Here is a 27,104-nt window from a genome sequence, read left to right on the forward strand (position 1 = left end):
ACTGGGTAGATACTGGTTCTGTGCAGGCTGGCCTCTGGTCCTACCCATGCGTTTCAGCCCTGCCCTTGAAAGCCAGCTGTGCATGCCATCTTGGTGCCAGCAAGTATCCCCGTGTGAGCACCCACACCGTGTCTGTGGAGCAAGTAGTCACAGCCTGTGAGTGGGCTCCTGGGCCTCCCTTGTCCCCACGTGCTGTGGTCTGTGGTGGTACTGGCCTCACAGCCTTGCACCCTGGTTGGGCTCGCGAGAGGCAGCTGCCTAGGGCCTGGGGCTCTCTCTTCCTCAGGGCCTGGGGCTGGCCGACTGGCCGACCCTGGGTTGCTTGTCCTATGTGCCTCCCGTACGACACTGGGTTCCATGCTCAAATCAGACCAGATGCCAGGCAACTTTGGGGCCTTCTGGGGCTGCAGACGACCTTGGGCTTCACTGCATGCAGGCACCGGGATAAGGAGAGAGCAAAATGCACTCCCTTTATTTCTGAATTTCTTAGCACACAGGAATATAAGAAGATTAGCTGGACCTGTAAACTGGGGAGACTGAGCAGGAGGATCACAGGTTCAAGGCCAGCCTCAGCAACTTAGCAAGACCCTGTCTCAAAATAAAAAGGGCTGGTGACATGGGGCAGTGGTAGAGTGCCCTGGGTGTTGGGGGAGGGAATAAGAGGACAAATCATGCTATTGGTTGTGCAGCTATGAAACTATGGGCCTTGTGTCTTGTCCTCTGCTGGCTGGGATTCAGCCTCTGACCAGGGTGCCCTTCGGCTCTGGTGGCTTCCATGGCACATGACCCTAGGCCACCTTGAGGGCTGACCTGTCTCAGGTGGGCTTTTGCTCTCTGGAGGGCCTGATGGCCTTGACCTCCCAGTCTGCCCCCAGGGCAGGGGAGCCCGTGACCCCAGCTCCAGGGGCACAGCTCTCATGACCTCCTCCCTCCTGCAGCTCTAGGGAGCCGCTTTCCCAGGCCAAACCTCCCAGGCAGGTCTTAGAAGTAGGAATTCCCTGTAACTGAGCCAGGCAGCCTGTCAGACCACGTGACCTCTGGGCCGGGTGGGGGGGTGGGGCCCTTGGGAGCCTTGTTTTTTTCCTTGTTATTCAGCCTGGCTTGTTTGGAGAGTTCTAAATAGGCCCAGGGCTGGGGGCCAGGTCCCAGTCCAGCCCCTGCTTCCCGCCCTGCCCCCTTCACTCCTGCTCCCCACCCTGGATTCCCCACCCCTCCCCATCCTTTCCCACCCTCCTCCTCCTCCCTCCCTCTGGCCCATATTCTGGGGCGTTTGGCTACAGGGGATTGGGTGATGCCTTCTTCAGTAGTGAATTGGGTCTTAATGAGCCTGACCAGTCTGCCGAACTGGAGTTGCTGGCCAACTCGTTGGCGTAGGAGGTAATGTGAGCAACTGCTGGTCGCCCTCTTCCCACGCATTCCCGCCCCGTCTCTGCTCACTGGGGTGCTCTGAATCTAAGGGCGCCCTGGCAGTTCCTGACCTCCCACTAGGCTGGAGGTCTGATGCCACGCGCAGTGGCAGGTGTCTGCCATCTTCCTCGCTGAGTGGACTGCCAGCGTTGCAAAGCCAGTACCTGGGTTTTCGTTGCAGTTTCTTTGTCTTTACCCTCTGGCTTCCTGTGGCTTTATCTGGAATCATTCAGCATTAGCCACCATACCTCATTTTCCCTTCAAAGAGATGCCACTCATTTCCCCACAGGTTTGAGGTAAAAGCACAGGGATACCTGTGTCTTCCTTCTGCCCCGGGGTGTTGGAGTTGTGAGCCTTGGATGGCTCTCGGCCTGAGGTATTTACTGTCCCCTTTCACGGAAGGCCCCGGAGAGCACAGCGGCCAGGTGCCACGTGCAGCCTTGGTGTGGTTTGGTTTGGAAAGCAGCTGTGTTCTTGATTCTGGACACCTGGCGGGATGCGGATGTCGATGACTGTCGATGGTGTTGGGGACTAGTGTGCCAGTCACGAAGGGCACCGTACTCTTAGGAGAGACCCACTGTGTGCTGAGGCACGAAGCGCTTTGGGGTCTGAGCAGCTCCCCTGGTCCAGGGACTGATGCACTGTGCACACACCGTTCCACACGAAGGATATTTGGATAGGTGTTGATTTTAATCTACACGATCACTCCCAGATTTTTGTTGTTATTTCAACTTCTCTGTACAAAATTTTCATTAAGAAAGTTGGAGAAGATTTCTCAGTGTTTTAAAGTTTTAATCTACCTGGAATAGATGTTCGTGTAGATCATATTTCGTTAAGCATATTCCTGTACTTGGTATTTTTGATGCTGCTGTGGCTAGTATGTAAATGACTTTTCCCTACCACTTGTCCGTTGCTGAGACATGAGTACAGGCGGATTTCACTGCTCACCCAGCTAACTTGCTGAAAGGTTTATTTTTTTCCTTGGTAGTGCTGGGGTTGAGCCCAGACCTCACACACGCCGAGCTACACCCACAGCCCTGTGTACTTTTCATTTTAAGAGGGTCTTACTAAGTTGCCAAAGCTGGTCTTGAACTTCTGCCACCTGCCTGGGCCCCTGAGTTGCTGGGTCACACTGTGGTCACCGTGCCGCCCACGAGCCCCATTGCTAACTGCCGTCGGCACCGTCCTGACATCTTTGCTCAAGATTTGTGCACACTCTTCCATCCCTTTGCCTTTTGTTTTTTGTGTCTGACTTTCCATGGGGAGCAGCTTTCCCCTTGAGATTGGGTACATATTAGCATTGCTGTAGCTGGACTCTGCTGGTGACCAGTCCACCGCGTTTTGATTTGTGTGTCTGAAAGTGTTTTCAACTTCCCTGCTTCCTCAGAGAAGCACTTGCTGGCTGTGGAATCCTAGCATGCGACTGACCTCGCGTCTGACCCCTCGTGGTGGCCAGCGCTCTGCCAGGCTTCCCTCCATGACAGTGGTCAACCTTTCTCTCTGGCTGTTTTTTTTTTTTTTTTTTTTTTTTTTTTTTTTTTTTTGCGGTACTGGTGCTGGAACTCAGGGCCTTGTGCTTGTGAGGCAAGCACTCTACCAGCTGAGCTATCTCCCCAGCCCCTCTCTGGCTACTTTTAAGATGGAAATTTGAAACTGACACTAAAAGGGACACCATCAACTAAGTGGGAGAGGGCTCATAGGACGGTGAGATGGGCGGGAGGTGAGAGCTCACAGTGGGCGCAGAGGGGCCTGAGGGTCTGTGAATTCACAGGCCAGTGAGGAGAACCTGCTTTGGGCTGGTGAAAAGTTGGATTCCAAATGCAAGTTTACAACCAAGTGCTGGTAACCACGGCAGCACTGCAGGCCCAGGCCTCAGTCCTCCAGAGGGCTGAACGCAAGCGCACGGCCGCGGGCTGGCACGGAAGCAGTGACCTGGGAGCATGAGGACTTGCCAGGCGCCCAGCACGCTGCCCATGGAGTCTCAGCAGCGGCCCAGCATCCGGGAGCCGAGACCTGGTGGAGAGTGGTGTTCAGCTGTCCAAGAGGCTGCATTTGTGCAGGAAAAGAACGGACAGGAGGGAGCCCATAACGGAGCCCTGGGGAGCGTAGGGTGCCGGGGGCTGGTGTGAATGGCAGGTGGGGCAGCAGGACAGTTCCTGACCTCAGCAGGGCGGGGCGAAGTCTTCTCTGCAGCCAGTGGAGAGGCCTTTCTTCCCGAGGAGCACCTGGCCTGAGCTGTGGGCGGCTGGGGCTCAGCCTGTGGAGCCAGCCGCCCCCTCCAGGACACAGCCCAGCAGCAGCTGAAGACCTGCCGCAAGGCTGTGTCCAGTCAGTCTCAGTGCCGCCTGCCAAACGTAGGAGGAATGTGGGTCATCAGGGTCTCCAGGCGGCTCCCGTCCACGCGGATGGAGTTAGCGGAGAAGAGGCTAAAGGGCTGTGTCTGGATGTCCCGGTGCCGCACAGGAGAGAAGGCGGGAGGCAGAATCTGGACGTCCGGGTGCCACACAGGAGAGAAGGCGGGAGGCAGAATCTGGACGTCCGGGTGCCACACAGGAGAGAAGGCGGGAGGCAGAATCTGGACGTCCCGGTGCGTACAGGAGAGAAGGCGGGAGGCAGAATCTGGACGTCCAGGTGCCACACAGGAGAGAAGGCGGGAGGCAGAATCTGGACGTCCAGGTGCCACACAGGAGAGAAGGCGGGAGGCAGAATCTGGACGTCCAGGTGCCACACAGGAGAGAAGGCGGGAGGCAGAATCTGGACGTCCGGTGCGCGCACAGGAGAGAAGGCGGGAGGCAGAAGGAGGCCCCAGGAAACCTAGAGGACGCTGCGTGGATCTAAGACTCTGCAGATGAGACCAGTGAGCCCGAGGACCCAGCATTGAAAGTGGAACAGGGACAGAGGACAAAGAGGGGCAGGAGGAGCACGGCTGCACCTTGCCTGGCAGAACGGGGGCACGTGGTAGGAAGCACCCGACAGAAACGTAGCTGTTCTTCCAGCTTCGATGCAAACTCGTGTCCCAGGAGCCCAGCAAATCCCGAGCAGAGGAAACAAGCACAGCAGGGCAGGTCACTTCACGTGGCTGATGCTCAGAGCACGGAGACAGACCTGTCATGTGGGAAGGTTCAGGGCGAAAATCAAGGTGGGTTCTCCTCGGAAATGGCAGTTTAGAGACAGGGAGGGACGATGCTGGGCCCTCCATGCAAAAGCAGCAACCCTTGACCCTGCCTCATACCACTTTAAACATTCGCTAGAAGGGACCACAGCGAGAGCGAGACCTGAAGACTCGGAGAGGAAGGGGCGTGTCAAGGCCTTGCCTGGTCAGCCCGGGCGGCTGGCCAGCTTGGACGACTGCAGCGTTTCTCAGTTCTAGAGGCAGCAGGTCCTCGATCTAGGTGCCAGCTGACGGGCTCCTGCTCAGGCAGAGGGGAGGAAGCAGGCCCCGCCCCTGCAGCGGGCTCCACTGCCAGGCCTCCAGAACCTCCAGGAGGTCCCACCTGCATGCCCTGTCCTGTCAGGGGTTGGGCTTGCCAAACAAGGCTCTGCGGGAGGGGACACATCCAGTTCAAAGTGTGTGTTCAGTGGAACACGGTTCAGCCTTAAAAACAGATGGCAGTCTGCATCGGGGTGAAACCTGAGGGAAGAAAGAAGCCACAAGAAGACGAATGCTGGTGGGCCCAGTGAAGTTCCTGAAGGGGTCGGATGGCACCTGCCAGGCCTGGGAGGGAATGGGACGGGCATTTCATGGTGGGAAGGTGGGGCAGGGGTGGAGACAGCTGCCTGGCAGTGAGCAGGTGGCCAGGGCCCTGACCTGGTCACGTGACACGGTGAAGTGTTGAGTTTTCTGTTGTGCGTGTTTTAGCACAATCTAAAACAAATGAATGCAGGACTTTGCTGAGCCCAGGGGGGCTGGCCGCCATGGATGGAGGGCTGGATTGGGCCGGTGTGGTAGAGCTGCAGGAAGGGACAGCATGGACGGGAGGCTGGCAGAGCCCTGGGCAGAGGAGCAGGAGGCCTGGGGACAGGCCACCCCCAGCTACTCTCAGACCCTACAGGGCCTCAGGTTGCTGTCCAGTGTCCTAGGATGTGGCCTCCAGCTGCCTTGGAGTCTGCTCTGTTGTGCCCAAAGGCTCGAGACCCCACAAAGACCACCAGAGACCACGATCAATGCAAGCAACAAAGAGTCATTTATTAGCAAGCTCGAACCTGGTCCTCTGCGTCCTCAACTGGTGACGCTAAGAGGCCCCGAGCCCTCTTTTAGCAGGGTTTTTATAATGAAAGGCAAGCAGTTTTACAGTGTTCTTTTAATTGGTTAACATTTGAACAGCTAAACATTAGTCCTCCTCTGGTTGGGTCCTGCCAATCTATTTGATTCTCATTGGGTCCTGCTAGAACTGAACGATCCTAGTGGAAGAAGGGAGGAGGGAAGGGGTGAACTATGCAGGAGATGAGTCGGGGCTAAGACCCCCCGTCCTTGACAGATAAGGTCTCCAGGCAACCGCACATTCCTCGGACAAATATCTCTTAACAACCTTGGTAAGCACAGGGGCCCAGCAGTCCTGTTTGTCCTGTATTGCCTGCGTCTGGGTGATTGAGACAGTTAGCAGCACAGATATCACCCTGCTCTCAACAGCTCATCTCTGGGCTATCTGTCAGCCATGGGCCCCCAGGGTGGCACTGATGGTACCGGTCAGCAGGATTGTCCCTCAGTGGGAAGAGAGGTTAAAGTTCAGCTCCCAGGCCCCTCCTGCAGCCTTTGTTGACGGGAGGCCTTGCCGAGTCCTGTGTGCACCTGGCAGTCCTGTTTTGCACGCTCATGGTTGTCTTTCCACTTCCAGGCCCTTCAGGTCAGACACCTCTGAGGAAGTCGTTGCCCGCGCCGCTGGCCTCGTGCCTGAGTGAGGTGAGTGAGGAGGGTGTCTGTGTCTTCATTCAAGTCCCGGGCTCCTTTGGTGACTTGGCCAGCTTTGGCCTGCAGAGGCGGGAGACCAGTGACCTCTGCACCCAAGGTTCCCACCCCGCTTAGATGCTGCTGGTGGGATCACAGGGCCTGTGGGCACTGCAGGGCCTTAATATGACGACCGTTGGTTTCTTAAAGGTGTGCGTTGGGGTGTTTTCTTAGGGTCAGAGGTGGTCACTTACAGTTGGTTCTCATTTGTTCAAAATCCACATGAAGTTCAGACATTTCTCTTCCAGCTGTTCTGGAAGGGCCTGAGCCACGAATGACACTGGGCCAAGGCCACTGCTGGGGGGCACAGCCCAGGCAGGGGTCCCTCCAGCAAGTGGCCGTAGGAGCCCCTCAGTCTCCTTGAGGCCAGCTGGTAGCCATCCACCTGGGACCCATGGTGAGGCCCTGGGGTCAGAGTGCACATTTACCCTGAGTTGGAGCCTGCTCGGCTGGTGCATCTGCTCTTCCAGGAAGCCCCCAGGAGCCTATGCTGGTGGACAACACAGAACTGCCTGGCTGTTTAGTCAGGTGACGGGCACCCACTCACCCAGGGCTGAGGACAGAGCCTCCCCTGCAGGCCACCTGAGGGCTGGGTGTCTGCTGTCCTCCTGCAGCCCCTTCTGCAGGTCGCGTGTGCCCAGGGCCTGCTAGTGTAGGGCTGCACCACAGGCTGCTCCACAGTGGTCAGGCCTGGGCAGGGGGCCTTTGCTCTCTTCTGTGGACCTGGGAGACAGAGCTCATCCCCTCTGCCTGGAAACTTCTAGGTTAAGCTTGTGGTTCAAGTTCTCGGTAGTCAGCAGCCGGGCAGTTTAACGTTCTGGGTCACAGCCTGACCATGGTGGCCGAGAGCCACGGTTTGATGAACACACACCTGATGGGGTGGAGGGGCTGCTGCCAATCCCGTGACTCAAGATAGTGCCGGCATTGTGGCCCGGCCTGAGACTTTGTGTGGCCCTCTGTGGAAACTGTGGCCCGGCCTGAGACGCCTTTCTGCTTCCTGTTGAAGCGACTTTGTGTGGCCCTCTGTGGAGTTGAGTGTCATTTTGACCACTTAGCAACTGCTGTCACAGTGACAGACCCCAGTACTGGCGCCCTCCAGCCTCTCGGTCAGCAGCTTGCTCCTTATCGATCTGGTACCTCACTTACGCTTTGTGAAATTGTCCCCAGCTGCTGCCTGTGCCAAGGGAAACCACAGCACGTTGTCCCGGAAACTCCCAACTGTTCCTCCTCCTTTCTCTCGACTTAGGGGATTGGTCACCTGCTGGGCTGCCAGGCAAGGCTGTCAGGAACGATGAAAGGGATGGGTGGCCGTGGGAGCCCCGTCGCCCTCCGAAGGCCCGGCAGCACTGTGACTGGAGCCCATGGCGAGGGCACCGGTCGGCGCAGGTGGCCCTTGCTGGGCTGGGGATTCTGTTCTCCAGAGGTGGCGGGAGGAGGGCAGAGGCTCAGACTTTGCCCGGTGGCCGTGTCTAGGGAGGGTGGTGTCCTGGCTGTGGGCTGGCCCAGATGCTGCCTCGGTGGAAGGCGGACTTTGCCTGCCACGTGGTGCACCTGGCTCTGCCTCTGTCTCTCTGGCCTGTGCTCTTCGAAAGTCCCTAAGGTGACAAGGTGGTACTGGAGGGTGTGGCCTGGGCTGGGATTCATTCTGCACACAGGAGTGTGACTACCTGCTCTGTGCTGCGCCCACAGGGCGTGGCAGAGGACTCGTGGCCAGCATGTTTCCACGCTCGAGTCCCCGGGTACCTGGTGTCCGGCAACGCTGCTTCCCTAGCCCTCCGGCCCTCCATGGTGCCTGCTGGCAGAGACAGAGGGGCTGTGGCCTTGTGCAGCCATGCTTGGCCTTGCGGCTGCTGAGTGTGGTCCTTGCATGTCTGTCCCACAGACGCTGGCTGCCAGGCTGGGCCTGGCGTTTGGTGCCTATGACCCTGCAGTGGAGGTTGCCTCCAAGGCTGCGAGGCTCTGGGGTGACTCGGTGTCCAGAGCAATCCTGGTGGAGACCGGTGGAAACAGAAGGCCGTGCCTGGGAGGCGTCCTACTCATTCTCAGGGACCGAGCCCCTGTGTTCCTGATCATTCCTTGGAAACTGGAATCAGGAGGTCAGAGCTGGGGGGCCCTGGGCTGCACCCAGCTGGCAAGCCTGGCCCCTGAGTCGGATGGCCACACCAGACTCCCTCTTAGGAGGGTGCTGGCTGCTGGGAGGCCCTAGCGGAGGGCGGGGCTGCCCGCGGGGAGCGTTCTCCACCTCTGCCCACGGCCTCCTGATGCTCTTGTTATTGCCAGTAACTGGCCCTGAGAACTCGGATTTTCTGTGTGGACGGTTGGACGTCCACAGGTGGGGACTTGCTTTTCCCTCCTGGACGTTCCTCCTCTGGTACTCTGTTTTTAAGAGACAGAGTCATGCTGTGTTGCCCAGGCTGGCTCCAAAGTCTTGGGCTCAAGCGATCCTCCTGCCTTAGCCTCTGGAGAGGCTGGGACACCGCATGTGCCTCTGCGCCCAGCTCAGCCTTCTTTCTTGCCCTTGTGTGAGGGCTGCTGTGGGGGCTTGGGAATGGAGGCCTCATGGCAGGCGTCCTCAGAAGCTGAGTGTGTCCGGCCTTGGAGCTGCTCTTCCTGCTTCTGATGAAGAAAATCCCATTTTTCTCCTTTTCGCTCTGTCAGGAGTCACATATATTGGTGTCTGTAGCAGGCCATCCCTGTGTCCTCAGATCAGCTGAGTTTGATCGAGGCCTTTGGCCTTTTCTGTAGGTGCATGGCTGGGCTGGCTGCTGGGAGGTGCTACCGTGAGGTTGCGTTTGCTCCTGGGCCAGACTGGCCTTCCAGGGCTCTTCTCTTGCCCCTGCTCCTTGTTGTGTCCGTCCATCAGAAGTGCTGCCATGGAGATGGCGGCAGCTGCAGGGACCTTAGGTGAGTGTCTCCTTGAGTGGACCCTCTGTGTCCAGCCCTTTTCATCAGGAAGTGGGGCGAGTTTGTTCAGCCGCCTGTCCATGTGTGGCAGAGAAAGGCTGTGACTTCTCACATGCACTGTCCTCGCACCCGGGAGTAGGCCCACGTGGTCAGCGCGTGTGGGCGCGTCAGCTGTGGGAACCTTGCGTCTGCAGCCTGCAGTACGGAGCGTAGTAGGCTCGTCCACCTGTGGTCACCTCACACTCGTAACAGAGACTGAGGACCCAAGGAGCTCTTGTTTCCAGGAGTTGGATTTGCTGTTCTCAGTGGGGCACGATCCCCCTGTGCCCTAGTGGACTTCTGGCAAGGTCGGAGGTAGTTCTGACTGACACACCTGGTGGGGGGCACTGGGTAGTGGTATGTCTCATATAAAAGTAGTAGCCATGGGGCTTGGGGAGTGGCTCGGTGGGAGAGCACGTGCTTAGCATGTGCCAGGCCCTGGCCAGGTGTGGTGGTGCACCTGTGACCCAGGGACTTGGGAGGCTGAGGATGGAGGATGCAAAGTTTGAGGCCAGCCTGGGCAACTTTGCAAGAATCTGCCTCAAAATAAAAAATAGGTCTGGAGATGCAGCTCAGCCATAGAGCACCCCTGCCTTCAACTCCAGCACCAGCAAAGGAAGGCGGGGAAGGGAGACTTTCTGAAAACCAGTAAGGGCAGTGGCCTTGTTTTCTGGTGGCCAGCACCACCCTGCACATAGCCTGTCTCCTGGCGCCTCTTCTGGTGCGTGTCTTCTCAGCGGGTCTGTGGCTTGTCACTGGCCACGCTCCGGTTACTCCAGCCTCCTGCGTCTGTGGCCGTGTCCAGGGCCCGGTGTCACTCTGGCCTGTGTGTGTGCGTGTCTGTTTCTCACCTCTTTCTGCCTGCTGTTGTCTCCGTCGGTCTTCCTGCCCCGGCGACCACAGCACACCTGCACTCTGCACCCGCCTCGTGGTACTGGCCGAGCTTGCTGCGTCTCTTTGCCCGTCACTTCTCCCGACTGCTGTCCTTTGGCGGCTATGCAGCAGTGCTGTTCTCGCAGGGCAGGATGCGCAGTCAGCCTAGCTAGGGTCCTCGCTGCTGGGTTCTTCCCGCGCCGTGCAGGACCTCAAGACCAGGACTTGGGTCCCAGGGCTTTCAAGCTTCAGCTCCTGGCACGTGGGACCCCTCGGTGTCCTGGGTCCATGTGGGGCTCTGGAGACAGGCTGGGCTGGTGCGTGCAGATGAGGGACCTGACGCTTGGAGAGGGGACCCTGGAGCACGTTGCGGGACAGGCAGTGGCCATTGCAGCGCCTGACCCCAGGCACAGCTGGTCTTCCTACACCACCTCCTGCTCCGAGGCCTGAGGTGGTTCCCCGTGCAGGCCAGGGATTTACTCCGCCTTCACCCCTATTGCGTCCTGGCCCAGGTCTGTGTATGTTGTGTTGTGTGTGCGTGTGCTGTATGTGGTGTGCGTGTGTGCTGTGTGTGTGTATGCACTGTGTGTCTGCATTGTGTGTACTGTGGTGTGTATGTGTGCACTGTGTTTGTGCTGTGTGTGTTGTGGTGTGTGGGTGCTGTGGTGTGTATATGTGCACTGTGTTTGTGCTGTGTGTATTGTGGTGTGTGGGTGCTGTGGTGTGTGCGTGTGCACTGTGTGTGTTGTGGTGTGTGGGTGCTGTGGTGTGTGCATGTGCACCGTGTCTGTGCTGTGTCCTGTGGTGTGTGGGTGCTGTGTGTCCCTGGAGGACTGCTTGGTTGGGGCAGTCCCTGTGGCGGGGCCTGAGCGTGTGTGACGGTGGCAGGGACGCAGCTGTGCTATTGGAGGCAGGCCTTACCGAGGCTGCTGTCACCTGGAGAGGAGGTTGTTCAGGGCCTTTCTTTCTGAGACTGATAAGGAATGGCTGGGCTTGCTGCCTGTGCTTCATTAATCAGTGACCAGCTGTTGCTGGCCCGTGGGCTGGTCTTTCCAGGGATGAAACGCGCTGTTTTCTTAACTAGATGCTGACCTCCTGGCCTGGCTTCTGCAGATTCCTGTGAGGAGCTGGGTCTGAGGGGTGAGTGACCAGAGTGGCCCCTGCGGCCAGGAACCAGGGACGCCTGTTTAGGGCCGTTGGTCCTGGTGCTGTATCTGTGCAGGTGCAGGTTCAACAACCAGGGACAGAGCATAGCTGGGCTTCTTGGTTGTTTCTTGTGGGTTGCTGAGAAGGAGTTTCCCTCTCTGGAAGTCAAGTGCTTGGTTCTGTGATCCAGGTGGAAAGAGGCGCTGGTGGGGTGGGCACAGCACGTGGGCAGTGCCAGCCCAAGCTGGGTGCTGTGTCTGCAGGCAGGTGCTTGGTGACGTGTGTACCAGAGACCTGCTCCAGGTGCAGGAGCGCCAGTCTGGTTGTGTGGTACAAAGCCTCGAGGTGGATAGGTTGGCACCGTCTCCAGGGCAAAGGCACAGTGGTCTTCGGGCCAGGAGCCTTGCTTTCCAGTCCCTCAGCAGAGACAGTGTGGTCCTCCTGTGGCCTTGCGTCTCCCAGGAAGTGCCCCGCTCCCTGCCTCACGGTCATCCGGAAGTGTGCAGATCATGCCACGCTGACCTTGGGACCCACAGGAGACCTGCCATCGGTCACTTAATAGCTGGGGCCATGGCCTACCCTGTGCCAGACACCCCTTGGGTTAGAGCTGAGGGAAAGCCCACACCTCCTTGCAGGTGGGAGGCTCACCTTCGGCGTTTTGCTCTTAGGCTTACTGGGGCCCCACTTGGCCCCAGGGACTTGAGAGAGAACAGGACAGCATCCCAGGGGCGGGAGGGAGACACGGTGCTGGGGGAGCAGATCAGGACGTCCGGGTCTGGTGAGGGTGGTGGAGGATGGCAGGCCCTGGCTGGGGAGCAGGGCTCAGGCCTGCTCTGCACCTCCTCAGCATCGGGGGAGGTGAGCCAGGCAGGGCCCCCACCCATGCCAAGAGGGCCACCGTGAGGAGGAGCTGTCCCTGGAGAAGCCAGAGCCCAGCCCAGCTGCCTCTGTGTAGCCAGAGTCTGAGTGTCAGCAGAGGAGGTCCCAGAGAAGGGCCTCAGCTCAGGGAAGGGGGTCCTGGGCTACTACTTTCAACAGAGGGAGGGTGCTGGGCGGGCAGGGCAGTCACAGTACTGCAGGTGCCCTGTGCCATGGCCTTGCCCTCACAGTGGTTCCTCTGGGCGGGTGAGGACACAGGCGGGCACCCCAGCCGGGTGCGGGCGGCGCTCAGGGCAGGTTTTCATCCCGGAGCTCGCTGCGTTCCAGGCTCGACACCTCTTGAGACTCTTTTTGTGTCCCCAAATTCCTATTCTGGGGGTGGCCCCCGGGGCCTGTGTGTGCATGCACACACCCTACCCACACCATGCACACGTTCTCACACACTTACAGACACACACCGTACATGCGACACTTGTACTGGGCTGCTTCTCTTACCTGGATCAGGATCCGTGCCAGCCGGTGCTGGATCTGGCTCTCACGTTGTTCTTGGTAATGATACCCTATGTTGGTGTTGCGGCAGGGACAGCAACTTGGGACCACGTCCCAGGGTGGAGCACTCTGTGGGTGACAGGCCACAGCAGGCACCAGCAAGCGTGTAGGCGTGATGCCGCAACGTCTGCTTCTCATGGGAACATGGCAGAGTGGCCGGCGTGGGCGTGTGGCCCTGTCCCGGCCAAGGGTCAGGCTCCTGCAGCTTGGAGCCTCTGTGTCTGCCTCCCAACTCTGTGTAGTGTGTCTACACTACGGGATCCGCACTGGCAGGAGAAGAAAGGCCCAGGCACACTGGGCACATTGGAGGAGGCAGGGATCAGATCCGCTGTCGCCTGGCTCCAGCAGGCACAGCCTCGCTGGTTTTCTGGGTGGAAGCGTGGGCTCAGGACCCAGACCTCAGTGTGTCTGCCATGTGGACCTGTTTTTGTGCTGGAGGATTTGAAACCAGGAAAGCCAGTGAACTGGAGGTGCACCTGTTCTGTGTTTTCCTGAGCTCCGGGGCCCAGGGCCTCCCAGGACACAGGCTTCCTTGACGTCAGGACCTGTGTGGAGAACGCCTGAGCACGTTCTGAGAGGACACGAGGGCCTCTTCCTTCCTGCGCCACACCCTCGACACAGCCAGACTCGTGGTCTCACCCTCACACCCTGGTCTGCGTGGAACCAGCCGGGCTCCCTCTGATCTGAGCCAGGGCTGACACTGCCCTCCTGGAGGTGGGTGGAGGGCTCAGTCTCCAAGATGGGCTCCACTCCAGAGGCCGGTCGCAGGCCCAGCTGTGGCCTGTGCTTCTGAGCGGAGGGCTGCCATCAGGGCTCCTGCAGCCCCTTCTCAGCCGGGCAGCTCGCTGAGCACGGAAACACCTGGGCTTACCAGTTCTTGGTAGAGGGTCCCATGCACATGGTGCTGGGGAGGCCTGGAGGGTCCTGCCTGCAGGAGGCTCCCCCCGGAGCAGCTGTGACCCAGCCTGCAGATGCGGCAGCAGCCTGAGCCTGCAGGCTTTCGTCTGGAAGTCTTCCTGGAGCTCGGTGCCAGCCGTCTTCTTGGGGGCTGCCATTCAGCCCTCCTGCCCTCTGCCTGGCCTCGTTGTGACCAGCCTCCTCTCGAGGTCGTTGCATCCCAGGCCGCTGCGTTAGCCTCTCGGAGTGCTGTGGGCTCTGATGAAGAGTGGCAGACGCTCTGGAACTTTGGGACGTCTGAGTTGTAAAACTTTGCTCCTAAATGTGAACTGACTCTTTTAATAAGCAGTGCTTCTGCTGCCCTGATCACTCTGAGCACAGGAGATGTGGGGCTCTCATGTCGGGAACTAGACCAAGACTGAGCAGTGTGTGCCTCGTTTCACAGCCTTCCAGCTCTAGGCCTCGAGGGTCAGGTGCTCACTCCAAGTACTCTCACAAACCAGGTCTGTTTCCTCCTGTTGACCTTGCTGGTCAGGGTCGGGTAGCAGCTCCGTGTGCCCTGGGAACCCAACCCTGCACCTCCTGCTCCACCCCTGGCTCTGCCCTCCCAGTTATGACCTTCTGGCCTCAAGGTGGCTGTTGCTCCTTTGCCATTTCATCTGCATTCTAGGAGTGTGCAGGCCTTTCCTTTTGAAGAACTTGCTCCTAGTTGCACTTGTGGCTTCCCTGAGGGTAAAGAACAGGGAGGTGGCAGCCAGCTCTTCCTGATTCTCATTGGGATTCTGGGGACCTCATGTCTTGGTCCTGCACCGAGCTGGGTGCAGAGAGGTATTTCTGTTTCTGCCTCCCGAGTCCCATTCCATCCAGAGCCCCACACACTTGGGTGACTCTACGGCCACAGATATTTCTGTTTTGAGAGTGGGGCCTGTTCAGGTCTAGCCTTTGTTCTCTGTGGAAGTCTGGAGGAGCTGGAGACAGTTGGGGCGCCTTCTCAGACTGGGCCCTGGTCCTGGCTCTGCACCCTGGACTGTGCAGCTGGCAGGTGCAGGCAGCCCAAGGCACTGCTGGGCCTCCCTGCAGCAACTTGGTCACAGGGGAGGGGACCAGAAGTCCCTCCCGTCCTCCCACCTGGGAGGGGCCAAGGGTGATAAAAGCTGGGCTCAGTCACCTGCCTGCCACCTCCTGTACCACTCGACTCCCCTGGGCACCCACCTGCGCCTGGCTAAGCCACAGGTAAGGGCTGGTTTGGGGCACCTGAGCAGTGCTGGGGGGGAGTCAGCAGAAGACAGATGGGGGCCTCGGGGTGCATCTCAACCCCCTGGTCCCCAAGCCTGCCTCTGAGGAGACACTTCCCAGGCCCATCTCTGCTCTGGTCACTGGAGGGGAGTGCCAGAGCTGGGTGTCCCTCCTGACCCTGAGCTCCAAAGCACAGGAGGCCATGGGTGAGTGGCACTCTCTCCACTGCCCTCCCCTTGACGTACAGACGTGCCTCCCTGCTGAAGCAGTGTGTGTCCGTGGTTTGCCCATCTGGAAGGTCAGATGCCACCTGAGTGACCACAGGCTGACCGCCAGCCACCCGGTAGCTGCTAAGTGAGGTTCTGAGCTAACAATATGTGCTGGGTTTCAAGCACCAGACCCTCCTGAGGCCTGTCTCATGTCCACTGCAGTTAGGATGGTGAGGTGCGTGTGCCGATGCGGTGAATTGTGTTCTCACCCATCCACAATGCCCAGCAGGATATTTACGCTCTGGGTACTCTGGCTGTGGTTGGCTGACTGGCGTCCTCGGGTGCCGGCTGCAGGCTGCTATCCTCAGCCTTCAGCGCCTCTGCCCTCAGTGCCGCCTGCCGGGCTGGGCAGTGGATCTTGAGTTAGCATCCTTGCTCTCACCCTGGCTTCTCTTGGCCTCACATTTCCCCTGGGGTTGCCGGCCAGTTGGCATCATCCACGTCCTTGTGGGGGGGGGTTGATTTACCGGGGATCCCAGGTGGTCCACTTGGGCCTGGCTCTCGGCTAGCTCTCCTGACCTGCCCAGGGCCACAGGAGTGGGACTGGCTGGGACGGGCTGGCCCTTGAATGTGTGTTTCTGCTGCAGAGAGGCACCAGACTCTTGGGCAAGAAGAGCACTTGGCAGCCACATGGGCAGGGTGGTCCCTGAGGAGCTCAGGTGGGCTGGACACAGGGCCCTGGCCTGCACGCCCCACATCCAGCAGTGGATGGCAGCGTGGGTGTTGAGAGCCGCCCAGTCACCCCGGGTGCTGAGCGTGGTCAGGCTGGGGCGAGTGCCGTCTTGCCTCATGGTGAGAGTGGAGGACATTGCCCAATGGAGGGCCTACTCCGCAGATCCTGGTGAGCGAGCAGCCCTGGCTCTGGGACAGGGCCCTTGGCCTGACCTGCGCCCGGCTTAGGCTGCGGTGAGGGGCAAGGATAGGAAGGTTCCTTGTGCGCAGACCCACCCTGCAATTTCAGCAGTCCCCTTTGTCCCCTGAGGACTGCTCCAAAACCCCAATGGGCGCCTGGAGCCACGGGCAACCCCAGCCCCTGTGCATGGTCCTCCTGTACTTGCGTGTGATGCACGTGGCACGGGAAGAGAGTGACAGTGACAACTGACCGTGAAGTAGGATGGTCGTGACAGTGTCCTGTGACGGAAAGGAATTTCATGTGTGACTCTTGTAATGGTTTTGGGCTGGTTGACCCCCAAACCACAGTGGAATGGCCTTCCTGGCTGAGAGCAGCAGGTGGCAGGTGTGTGCCCAGCCAAGCTGGGGATCACGGGTAGTGGGCTCCTGGGAAAGGACCCCCATGAGCGTGAGGAGCATTGGACGGTTTGGATGCCCCATGCGGGGGGGGGGGGGGGCGTGTCTGCTGTGTCTGTGTCCAGCAGTGGAGAGACTGAGGGTCCCAGGATGGGTTCCTGCTGCCAATCCCTAGGAAGGAGGGGCTGAGCTGCCCTGGGGTTGCGTGGCTGCACAGAACAGAGTGGACTCAGCTGACTGGGCAGCAGTGCTCATGGCCACGCCCAGGACTCTGGGTCCCCAGGTCTGCAGCTGCTCCACGCAGACTGCAGCTCACCTGGGAACTGGAGGGGGAGACCTTTGCATCCCTCCGAGCACATGTGCAAATATGGACCTGCTGTGGATCAGGGGGCTTCCTCAATCCTAGGACTGGGCTGGGTCAGCTGCGGGCAGGGCTGTGACAGGCACCAGGCGGCATGGCCAAGTGGCCCTCCAGATGCCCGGCATGGGCTGCTGGGGCTGCGGCAGGGGAGCCGGGCAGCAGGGAATCTGTGCCCTGCAGGGCAGTGCAGCTTGTCTGAGAAAGTCACTACTGCCCCTCCCTCCAGCTGGGCACGAGGCCAGGGGACCTTCTCTGCCTCTGCTCTTGCTCCGCTCCTCTGCTACGGTCAGCAGGGCTCACGATCCAGCCGGTCCTGCCTGGGGTTGGTCCTGATGTCCTTCAGCATTCCAGGGCTGCCTCCTGGGAGAATGGTGGCTGACTCCTGGCCTCATAGCCTGGGCTGAAAGGAGGAGCTCCCCGTGGTCACAGGGTCCGTACCTGGGGCCTCTCTGGGTGGCAGGTGGTTCTCACATGGTGGACTGGGCCCAGGGCCAGCACTTCGTCACTCAGCAGGCTGGCCGCAGGCCTCGGGAGCTGGGAGTAGGCCTTCCCTCCTCCCTCTGTGGGCTGCTCTTGTCACCAGATCTTGGTTTTCTAGGTCCTCCACAGAGAGACTGGCCCCACATTTAAAACACCCGTCGAGACCCTGTGTGCCACTCCTCTCCACGCCCCCCCGGAGCAGCAGGTTAGCACCCTTCCTGGGCTGCTTTCCACGTCCTGTGTGCCAGGCCCCTTCAGCTCTGCCCTCCTCCCAGCCCTGCATTTTCAGTAGGTGACTTTGGGGAAGTAGGTGACCTGGTGCCTTCAGGGAGGCACCGAGCTCATTAAGGCCACTCATCTGACTGGTCCGGAGAGTGGGAGGGGACGAAGGGGCAGCCTCTGCCCAGGGTCTTCTTCCAGCCCAGATTTCGCTCCTGGTCAGGGGGTCTCCCTCCTGCTGTTGGTGCTATTTCTTGTCCTTGGCTCCTGGGGAGAAAACCAGATCCTTTTAAAATTTAATATTGGCTTTCTCTGGAAGGTTCTGTATGTGATCTCGAGAACACTGTTTCTACTGGGAATCTTCATAGCAGGAGCTTCAGGAAGGGGCTGTTGGTCACAGCCCGGCTCCACAGTGGTGCATCCCCTTCCATGTGAGGCTGCCTCTCACCTCCTCTTGGCTCTGCGACTTTTAATGGAAAATATTTCTACGTGTGTTTTCTGTTTATTCTCTATTTTAAGGATTGTAACAATGATACATGCTCATTTTAAACAACAGGAATTTTAGACTTCCTTCCACCAGGGTCCTGGGTTGCATCCCAGGGCTCTGAGCCCTTGGACGACTGAACAGAGATGGTGAGGGAGGCCCCGGCTGTGGCCCCCGTCAGTCTGTGGGGCAGCTGCAGAGCTGGGCGCTCGGCCCAGAGGGCGCTTTGGTGGCTGTGGTGGGCCAGGAGGAGCTCAGTTCCCCTTTGACCAGCTTATCATCATTATTGTGATACCTGCCCACCTTTGGCAGCTGTGGCCAGAGAGCCGTCAAGGGGTCGGATTCCAAGGTGGGCACCAGGTCGCGGGCTCTGAGAAGGCCTGAGGCATGTTGGTCCCTTTAAAGGTCACAACAGCTGCCTGTTCATTTTCAGAAGTAAAATGCTCTAGACTTTCTCAGCTGAGAATGCAGGGCACAGAACCTCAGTGCTCCGAGCCGAGGGGACGTGCCTGCTAAGGGACGTTAGTGCACACATCCTTGGGGTGTCCTTCCTGCTCCCCTGAGACCTGGTGGAGACTGTCACCGAGGACGACTGGCAGCCCGGGCAGTGCCCCCAGCCCTGCGCTGTGCACCATGAACACAGCTTTCTGGCCTGGACAGGCTGAGGTTCTGGGGCCTGGAACCTGGGCTTGTGCTTCAGTCATACCTGCGATCACCACTCTGAGACAGGGAGACCTTGCAAAGGTGTCTCCAAGTTGTCTTTGCTTTTTAAAATTTGCTTGTTTATTTTTGTCCTGACCTTTTTCTGTAAAGTTTAAAAATAAGATCGTCTTATTCCTCTCAGGGAATGGTTCAGACGTCCTTTGGGCAATGTGATTATCCGAGTGACTCTGCCACCCTGCTGGCACGCCACTCTTCTGCTCCTGCCTTGGCCAGCTGCAGGGCCTTCTCCCCCAGTTTGCATCCTCGATGCTGCAAGTCGAGCAGGCGCCCGGAGTGGGTTCCAGCCTGCAGAAAGGTGGCCAGGAGATTCCACTCTGCCCTACGTGTGGTGTGGGGCAGGAATTCCCGCGGCCGCGTGTTTCCATCTTGAGGGGAAGAGTGCAGAGGCCATCACTGTTCTCTGCAGAGGCTGTGGTCGGGTGAGAGCCTGTCTGCAGGTGGGCCTGCTTCCAGGCCAGCTCTGTGACCAACAGCTCAGTTTGGGCCTAGAGGCAAGGCTAGGGCCAGACCCAGCTCTGCTGTTGCACTGTGCCACCTGGGGCCAGGTGACCTCTGTGCCCCAGGTTCCAGTGGACATGAGGAGAAAGAAGGTCCTGGAGTCTGAGTCCTGAGTGGCGGGGCTGCCCTGTGTCTCCATCACCTCAGCAGCTTGCCACAGGAGAGGCTGCGGTTCCCTTCCCACACACTGGTTCCTGGCTCCCTGCCCCTGAGCAGCTCCAGTCTCCCACGGCTGCTCACGGCCACTCTGAAATGGACAGCTTCCTGTCTCCTAGCTGCACCCCAGACACCTGTCCTAACAGAGCCCTGGAGCTCCAGGTGGGCGTGGTGGGACCCTCCCAGGCTGCTCCTTGTCCTGTTCTGTTGACCTCCGTGCCCTGGGAACTGCTGAAGTCACTGGAGAGTGACTTTTTATTTTTATTTTTTGGTACTGAGGATTGAACCAGGAGTGCTCAACCACTGAACCAGCCCTCAAAAAATGTTTTATTTTGAGACAGAGTCTGACTAAGTTGCCCAGGCTGGCCTTGAACTTGTGATTCCCCAGCCTCAGCCTCCTGGTAGCTAGGATGACAGGCATGACTCCCGCGACCTGCTTGGAGTGACTTCTTTGAGGACTAGGTGGCAAATGACAGTGCTTTTAAAACCTGCACTTTGACCCAGCGTTCCTTAGTTCTCGTCTTACCTCACCAGCGTCTTGGGACACGTGTAGAAGGACGTTCGATGTGTCGTGTGGGAGCGTGGCAGCCGGGGTCCTCGGAGCGAGTGCGGTCCTGCACACCTTGCTGCATCCACGTAGTGAGGGTCTCTCAGCTGATCTCGCCAGAGTGAAAGATGGTGCTGATGGCCGCAGGAACCGCCCAGCCCAGCCCGGCTCCGAGCTGCGCATGCGTTGCTCCTGAAGCCTTGGAGCCAGTGACACACGATGATTCCTGCCTGGGCAGTGGGTGGGTTGTGCAAAGACCAGAGCGGGCCTGGAGTGGTGTGGGACTCAGGCGTCACTCAGGGGGCGTGTGAGAGTGGGAGTCTGCCCAGAGAGGAGCCCAGGGCCTCCGGCCGAATGTACCTCCTGCCCTCACTGTGCTTGGGTCAGTGGTGGCCGGGTGAACAGGCGACACGTGTCCTTGCCACTGTGTCCTCGGCTCCATGCCTGTCCCCATGCAGAGAGGGGTTTCGTGCGTGTCTCAGGCTGTAGGGGCAGTAACCTGCCTGTCTGACCAGTGTCCCACGGAGCAAGTGTCCCTGCACACATGCAAGGAGGTAGGGTTCTCAGATCCCATGCACCTGTCCCAGACCCCGGTGTGCCCAGGAGAAGGTCTTTCAAGATCATATGTGTCTAGACTTTGCAGCTTGGCTTGCTCTCATTGTGCTCTTAACTTGGCGAGGTTTTCAAGAACAGAAAGGGGGCACTCAGGCACAGGTGTTTTACTCTCCGCATTTTCTTTAAGGACAAAACATGTAGGAACTATTGTCCCCCATTCTACTGTTGAGAAATGGAAGCCCAGAGAGGTTCAGCATCCTTCCCAAGGCCACACAGCCTGCTGGTGAGGAGGCCAGGTTCATTCACCTGGCAGTGTGCTCCATGATCTCGTTCACTGCATCTTCTACTCTCGCGGGTCACAAGCACCCGACAGACTCCCGTCATAGCACAGAGTCACAGAGTCACAGGACACCGCGGTGTGCGTCACACTTAACACTGTGCTCGTCCAGCCTAGCAGAGCGCAGACAGGTCCTGGGCGGAGGTGGGTGGAGCCCGTCACCGTGCGCCTCTGCTGGACTGGGCACATTCACAGCAGGTGTACTGTCCATCATCGGCACAATGGCACTGGTTCACGGAATCTTTAAAACACCAGAGTTCCGAAGCTGGTGTGTTTTTGCCTGAAGTCTTACTTATGCTGCAGAGCTGCCGGCCACCGCCCAGCCCACGGAGCTGGTGACCCATGCTATAGCCAGTGCATTCTGCGTTCTCATGCTGGTGGTGCTGGGACGGACCCCACTGCTTGGGTGCCACGGAGCTGTACCCAGCCTGCACTGCCCACACCTCCAGTGATCCTGCAGGCTCTTCAGGCTGTGTGCACACCTCCCCTGCTGTCCCCTGCTGGACGGTGGCTGTCTTAGAAGGCCACACAGAAGCTCATCCTGACATTGGCATGCTGGCAGAGTGCAGTCTTGGCAGCCCCATGCGTGCTGCCTGAGGGCACTGGGTCCAGCAGGTCGACCCGCCTTACAACAGAGCCCACTTCAGAGGGGGCCCTTCCCGTGTGGGAGGCTGGACCCCAGGCTTCCTCTCTGCCCACTCTTGAGGAGTGTGGCAGGGTCACGAGCCACAGAGAGCCCCAGGCAGGGCGTCCCAGTGCGCCTCAGAGCACTGAGGTTTGGTCTATTTCTCAGGCTCTGTTCTTTGTTTGGTTTGCATAGTAACCTGCTCTCCAGGGTCCCGGGGGATTGGAAGGATGTGTCACCAGCCGGCCTGAGTCTGCCACCACTGCCTTCACCCAGTGAGCGGCAGCAGAGCGCCTGCTCCTGGGGGGACCGTCTTTGCTGTGCTCACAGATGTGAAGGGTGGGTGGGTTGAGGACGGGGCACCTCCTGACCAGAGGGCACCTGTGTCTGGAGACTGAGGCTGGTCCCTGCAGCCCTGGGTGGAGGCTTGTGCACTGCGTCCAGGGCCTGAGCTTCTCCGAGATGGAGGAGGACCCAGTGCCCGCCCTCCCAGCGAGCCCTGCAGAGGCCCCTGGGGAGGGAGCCCGGGGTGCGAGGACTGGCTCCGCACCAGCCAGGCCGTGGCATCAGCCGTGAGCGCGGGTGCCTCTTCTTGCCCACGGTCCTGTCCTCGCCCTGGTGACTGGTCTTCGGATCTGGTCAACAGGCTGGGGAGGGGTTGTCCCCCAAGGAGAGGGTGGGCTGCACGTGACGAGTGTGCTTCCGAGTGCAGAGGTGACTCAGGCCCCGTCATCCTGGGGACTTGGAGCCCCGACGCTCCCTCCCTGATCAGTCAAAGCTCGCGTCTCAAGCTCAGGACCCTCCGACCCTCAGGACCTGCAGTCCCATCCTCTGGTGCTAGCAAGGCGGGCCTGCCCCGCCCTGGGACACTCCTGGCACAGAGGTGATGCGGGGCCGTGAGGGGCGTGCTGGGGCGCCTGGTCCAGCTGCTGGTGCCTTGGGGTCTTGGCAGGGTTACTCGAGCTGATGGTGGTCCCAGCAGGGGAGAGCTGTGGTCACTGACTGAGGAAGCTCCCGCAGTGGTCCTCGGGCCTCGCTCCGATGTCTCCTTGTGGCCCGTGAGACTTGTCTCAGTGGGGCATTGACTGCGCTGCTCTCCTGGTAACTCGGGAGCAGCACCCAGGTTCCTGGCGGCCTGGGACCTAGAGGGAGAAGGCTGGGTGGCAGTTTCTGGGGAGGGGTGAAAGGAAGGCTAGGAGCGTGTGCGTACCTGGGCCAGGTGAGCAGAGCAGGGACTGATGGCAGGCCAGGACCCGGAGCTCGCGCCATCTAGACGTAGGCCAGGTGCCACCTGCTCCACCTCCCTGGAGGTGCAGGCGGGGTTGTGCTGGGGAAGCCAGGGGAGGCCCAGCTCTGGCCGACCCCAGGCCATCACTTCAGTGTGGCCATAGCAGCCCAGCGTGGTGCTGGACACCCACCCCTCAGGTGGCCCTGCCTCCTCCCTGCCTCGTCTCTTTCTGACGCTACATCTTGCTTTCCTCCCTCCTGTGTGGCTCCAAGGGCAGGGGCTTGTAGGGACTTCCCAGGACTGGGTGGTCGCACCGTTCTCAGGGTTGATTGTCATGGCCGGTCATGGGCATCAGTGAGGAGAAGCTGCGAATTCCATAAAGCATCGGTTGCTCTGTGTTCCCGTTGCCCCCCCAGGCCTGGTTCATGGGAGCAGCTCACTGTAATCAGGCAGGAGAAGTTGGTCACACTGCGTTTTTCTCAGTTCACTGCATAAGAAGGACGAGGTGACCAGAAGAAAAGTCTTATCAATTCTTCATAAACACACTCCCTGTTCTTCTCTTTCAATAATTTTGCATAAATCATTGATTTTTCATATGTAGGAAAATAATCCAAAGATGTATTCCTATACCTTATTTTTGAGCAGGGGTACTGGGGATTGAACCCAGGGTGATCTGCCACCAAGCAACTGCCCAGCCCTTTTTATTTTGAGACAGGGCCTCACTGAGCTGCTGAGGCTGGCCTTGAACTTGCGATCCTCCTGCCTCAGTCTCCCGAGTCACTGGGATTACAGGCGTGCACCATCATGCCTGGTTCCTGTGATGTTTCCTATATGTTAAACTATCTTTTCATCCTCTTTAACCTTAAAAATGAAATAAATCCTGAGTGATCACGTAGAAGTAGGAAGTGAGGTTGACCCTTGTGGGGAGACCTTCACTTCGGACTGACCCCAAGACTTGCTCAGCCACCTGCGGAAGATCAGGGTTCAGAAGAGGAGCTTCCGTTCACCTGGAACGCTGGTGCAGGGCATCTGGGCAGAGCTCATATGCCTACCACTGCTTCCAACCCACAGAGCCCAGCTTCAGGACGCTCGTGGCCCACTCAGAACAGCGCAGCCAGGAGTGGCCAGGCGGCGCAGGGTGCGCTTGGCTTCTGCTTCTGCCTGGAGAGGAATTCCAGGCAGTTTTAAAGAATTAAGTATGTAATTAACAGACAGTAGCACGGGTATTTACGGGCACCGCGTGGTGGACGCCCCCTCTCAGCTCTTGTGAACTGCGCTGCGGAGGGCGTGGGGGTCATGCTCCACACACCCAGCACTTCCTGTGGAGGTGCCCAGAGGCAGGTTCTGGATTCTTAGGAGCCCCTCAACCTGCCCAGGGAGCTGGTCCTGCTCATCCTCCCAGCGGCTGGCCTTGGGGCCCTTGGACAGGAAGTGTGCGCTGGGCAGAACGAAGCTGCCTGCGGCTGACAGCTCTGCTGCCCTGAGGCCTGCCTGCACCGCCCTGGGCGCCGCTGCAGCCAGCTGGGACCAGCCGCAACTCAGACCTGGGCGCCCACTGGCCTTTTCCCTGGCCCTGGCCACACTCAGGCCAGGCCTTACTGGCTGGAGGAGAGTGTGGGGTTGACTGGCGTGGACTGCCAGCCACGTTTGCCGAGACTGGAGGCAAACATGGCGTACCTTCAGCCGTGGCCCGAGCACCAGGTTCACCCGCACACCGGGGGCTTCTCACGCAGCTCCGTGGACATGTGTCTTGCCCCTGTGTCCCCCAGGGAGCTGGGCCTGGTGTCCGGAAGATTGCCGGGCTGCCGCGGAGGCCCACAGACACTGCCCTGCCGTTGGCACTGCCGTGCTCGTCACCTGCGGCCGAATAACAGGTCCCTGGCTGGCGGCCCACGTGGTAGGCGTCCAGCATCCCGCAGCTTGAGGGGAAGGTCAGCTCGGCAACTGGTGTCACAAGGGGTCAAGAGAATGGCTTTGGCTGAGCCCTCTGAAGACACAGTGGGACCGGATGCCTCCTGAGGCCTGGCTCACGCTGCCCCCAGCTCCATCGCCAGGGAGGGAGGCTCGCAGCCTCAGGATGTGAGTGAAGAGGCCCAGACTGTGGTCACGGCCTCCACAGAGCATAGGTGGTGTGAGCTGCTCTTTGGCCCCAGTGCAAGGCCACACCAGGGCTAGAGTCTCGGGCCTGCTGTGTCTGGGGCTATGGAGGACACACCGAGTGGAGCCTCTCCCCTCCTCCCCCTGTGGCTGTTCCCCGCAAGAGAAGACAGCTGGCCGGGAGTCCTGGGCGTGACCCTGTGAGCCAGCTCTCTTCGTTTGTACATATGGCCTCCTGAAGGTCAGTGGCATGTGGGGAGGGTCCCAGGCGAGGCTCTTGTCTGGTCTCTTCCATTTCCCAGCTCAGCCTCTTTCTCTGCCTTTGAGCTCCTTCCTTTCAGACTCAGCTTCAGGCTGGAGCTACAGGGACAGATCCCTGGCCCCTGCCGTTCCCCAGCCAAGTGTCCAGCTCCAGATCTGGGGAGTCAACAGGTATCACCTGCACACAGCTCCTGGGCACAGCTCCCAGAGTCTGGGACAGGGTCTTTTGGCACAGCCTCTGGAGCTGGGTGTGGCCTCTGTGGAGCCCTGCCCACCTCTAGGATGTCCTCGGTCACTTAGTGGCCTTCAGGGGCCTTTCTAACCCAAGGGCTGTGCTCAGGGTTAGTCGCAGGTTTCCTCAGCCCTGGAAGATGGGGTAGGAGCACCTGGTGCTCTTGGGTCCCTGGCCACAGGGGTCAGTGCTGGGCGGGGTCTGGTGACCTGCAACTCTCCTGTTGACAGCGGCTCCTGGCGAAAGCCGCTTATTGGATTAGTGGGCCGGATGGCAGAGCCGTGGCAGCGGGCAGAGGAAAGGCCAGCGCTGTGTCCTGCTCAGCATATCCTGCTGTCCCTGGAGGGGTCTCTGCACTGCCAGGCTGCTGTCTGACGGGTCTGCCCCAGGACCCGTCTCCCCAGGCGGGCGGCTCTGAGCACCCAGCTCCCTCCTGCTGAACACAGGCTCTGGGCTGTGGTGCCTGCGCCCCTGACCTACAGCTCGAGGCTGACCCGCTCACCCAGCAGGCTCCCTTCCTCCCACTTCAGAGAAGCCCAAGACAGGGGAGCATGCTGGCCAGCTCCTCGACCTGCCTCTTCTCAGGGGTCTGTGCTGCGCTGCTGGCCGCGGCATTGGCCTATTACCTCTACTGGTAAGCGAGGCGAGGGCAGGCCCTCTGCTCCTGGCCTGTCACAGGCCGCCTGCCTCTGCCGGGGCCTCGAGGGGCTGGGAAGGAGCTGAGGAGGCAGGCACGCATGTGACCCCTGCTGGGGCTGGTGGGCTGCCCCTTCTTCAGCAGAGGCGCTTCGTTTGGGATGTCCCTAGAGGTGGCCACTGCACCTCTGTTGGCACTGCCTCCCGTGCCTGCGGGCCTGCGGGCGCCCTGGGGATGCTGACCTACATGGTGGGCCCGTCCCCAGTAGCTGGGTGGGGCTGGGTGTGCTGGCAGGGGTCCCCTGCCACATGGCGCCTGGGGAGGAGCCAGGGTGGTCGGCTCTAGCAGGTGTGTGGTCAGACACCCGCAGGGGAGGCTCCAGGAGTGTCAGCGCATGTCTGGTCCACAGCAGGTGGGTGTCCACTTGAGGCATGTTCAGAGCTGGATGCTCACCCCACTGTGGCAGGTGTACCTGGGTTCTCGTCCGCTTGATGTGTGACGTTCCCTCTCTTAATGCATGTCCAGCCTGCCAGGCTGTGGCTTTGTCCACGCAGGTGGAACCCAGCTTGAAGAACGCCCTTGAGGCTTGCCATGGTTGCCTGGAGGGGCAGCAGCTCCAGCCAGGCCCTCCAGAGCCCCCTCCTCCTCCTGGGCTCAGGACTGGAGGGAGTGTGGGGCGTCCCATTCCCTGGCTCTGCAGACCTGTCTCCTTCCAGTTACTGCCAAGGTTTCTGCTGCCGCTGTCCCTGGCCACACTGACCCTCCCCCTGCCAGCACCAGCTCAGAGTTCCCTGTCACCAGCTGAGAAGATGCACAGGCCATGCTCCCTTCCCGTGGGCAGAGGAGAGCCTCCCCTCCCCAGGGGGGCTGCGTGCTGTGAACTGGGACGCAGTCTTGCGCCTGGCGATGTCGCTGCAGGTGGGGGGACCCAGCAAGCCCAGCTGCCTGCCACCCACCCTCTCCAGCACTGGCTGCTTCCCAGCCACCTTCCTGCTAGTGCCCAACTGGTCACAGAGGCTCAGGTGTCCTGCCCACCGGTGACAGCGTCAGAGGAGGGGCTCCCCCTTGGCTCACTTGTTGAGGCCAGGGGTGTTCCCAGAGCAGGCTCCTCCTCGTGCCTGCAGTGAGCCCATCCCCAGGAAGGCGGGACAGTGGACATCCACAGTGCCCAGCCCCTCAGGGATGCCAGAAGAGGCCCCTTGGCCAGCGCCCTGCATGGCTGCTCCACAGCCCTCCTGTCCTGTGGCCCTGGCGTGGTCTCAGGGATGGATC

General features: G+C 59.8%; 1 protein-coding gene across 2 annotated transcripts in view; it reads left to right on the top strand.

Moving 5' to 3' along the window:
• Positions 1-27,104, top strand: part of Agpat3 (1-acylglycerol-3-phosphate O-acyltransferase 3) — a 73,532-nt gene that overhangs the window by 13,239 nt on the left and 33,189 nt on the right. Inside the window, exon 2 of one of the 2 annotated variants that reach the window (XM_047563225.1) lies at positions 6,243-6,307. The exons of the other annotated variant lie outside the window; for it this stretch is intronic. The gene's annotated coding sequence lies outside the window, so the exon portion shown is untranslated. The remainder of the gene's footprint in view (positions 1-6,242; positions 6,308-27,104) is intronic. 2 annotated transcript variants of the gene reach the window in all.

The sequence above is a fragment of the Sciurus carolinensis genome, chromosome 9 (genome assembly GCF_902686445.1).
Source record: "Sciurus carolinensis chromosome 9, mSciCar1.2, whole genome shotgun sequence".
Classification (NCBI taxonomy): domain Eukaryota; kingdom Metazoa; phylum Chordata; class Mammalia; order Rodentia; family Sciuridae; genus Sciurus; species Sciurus carolinensis.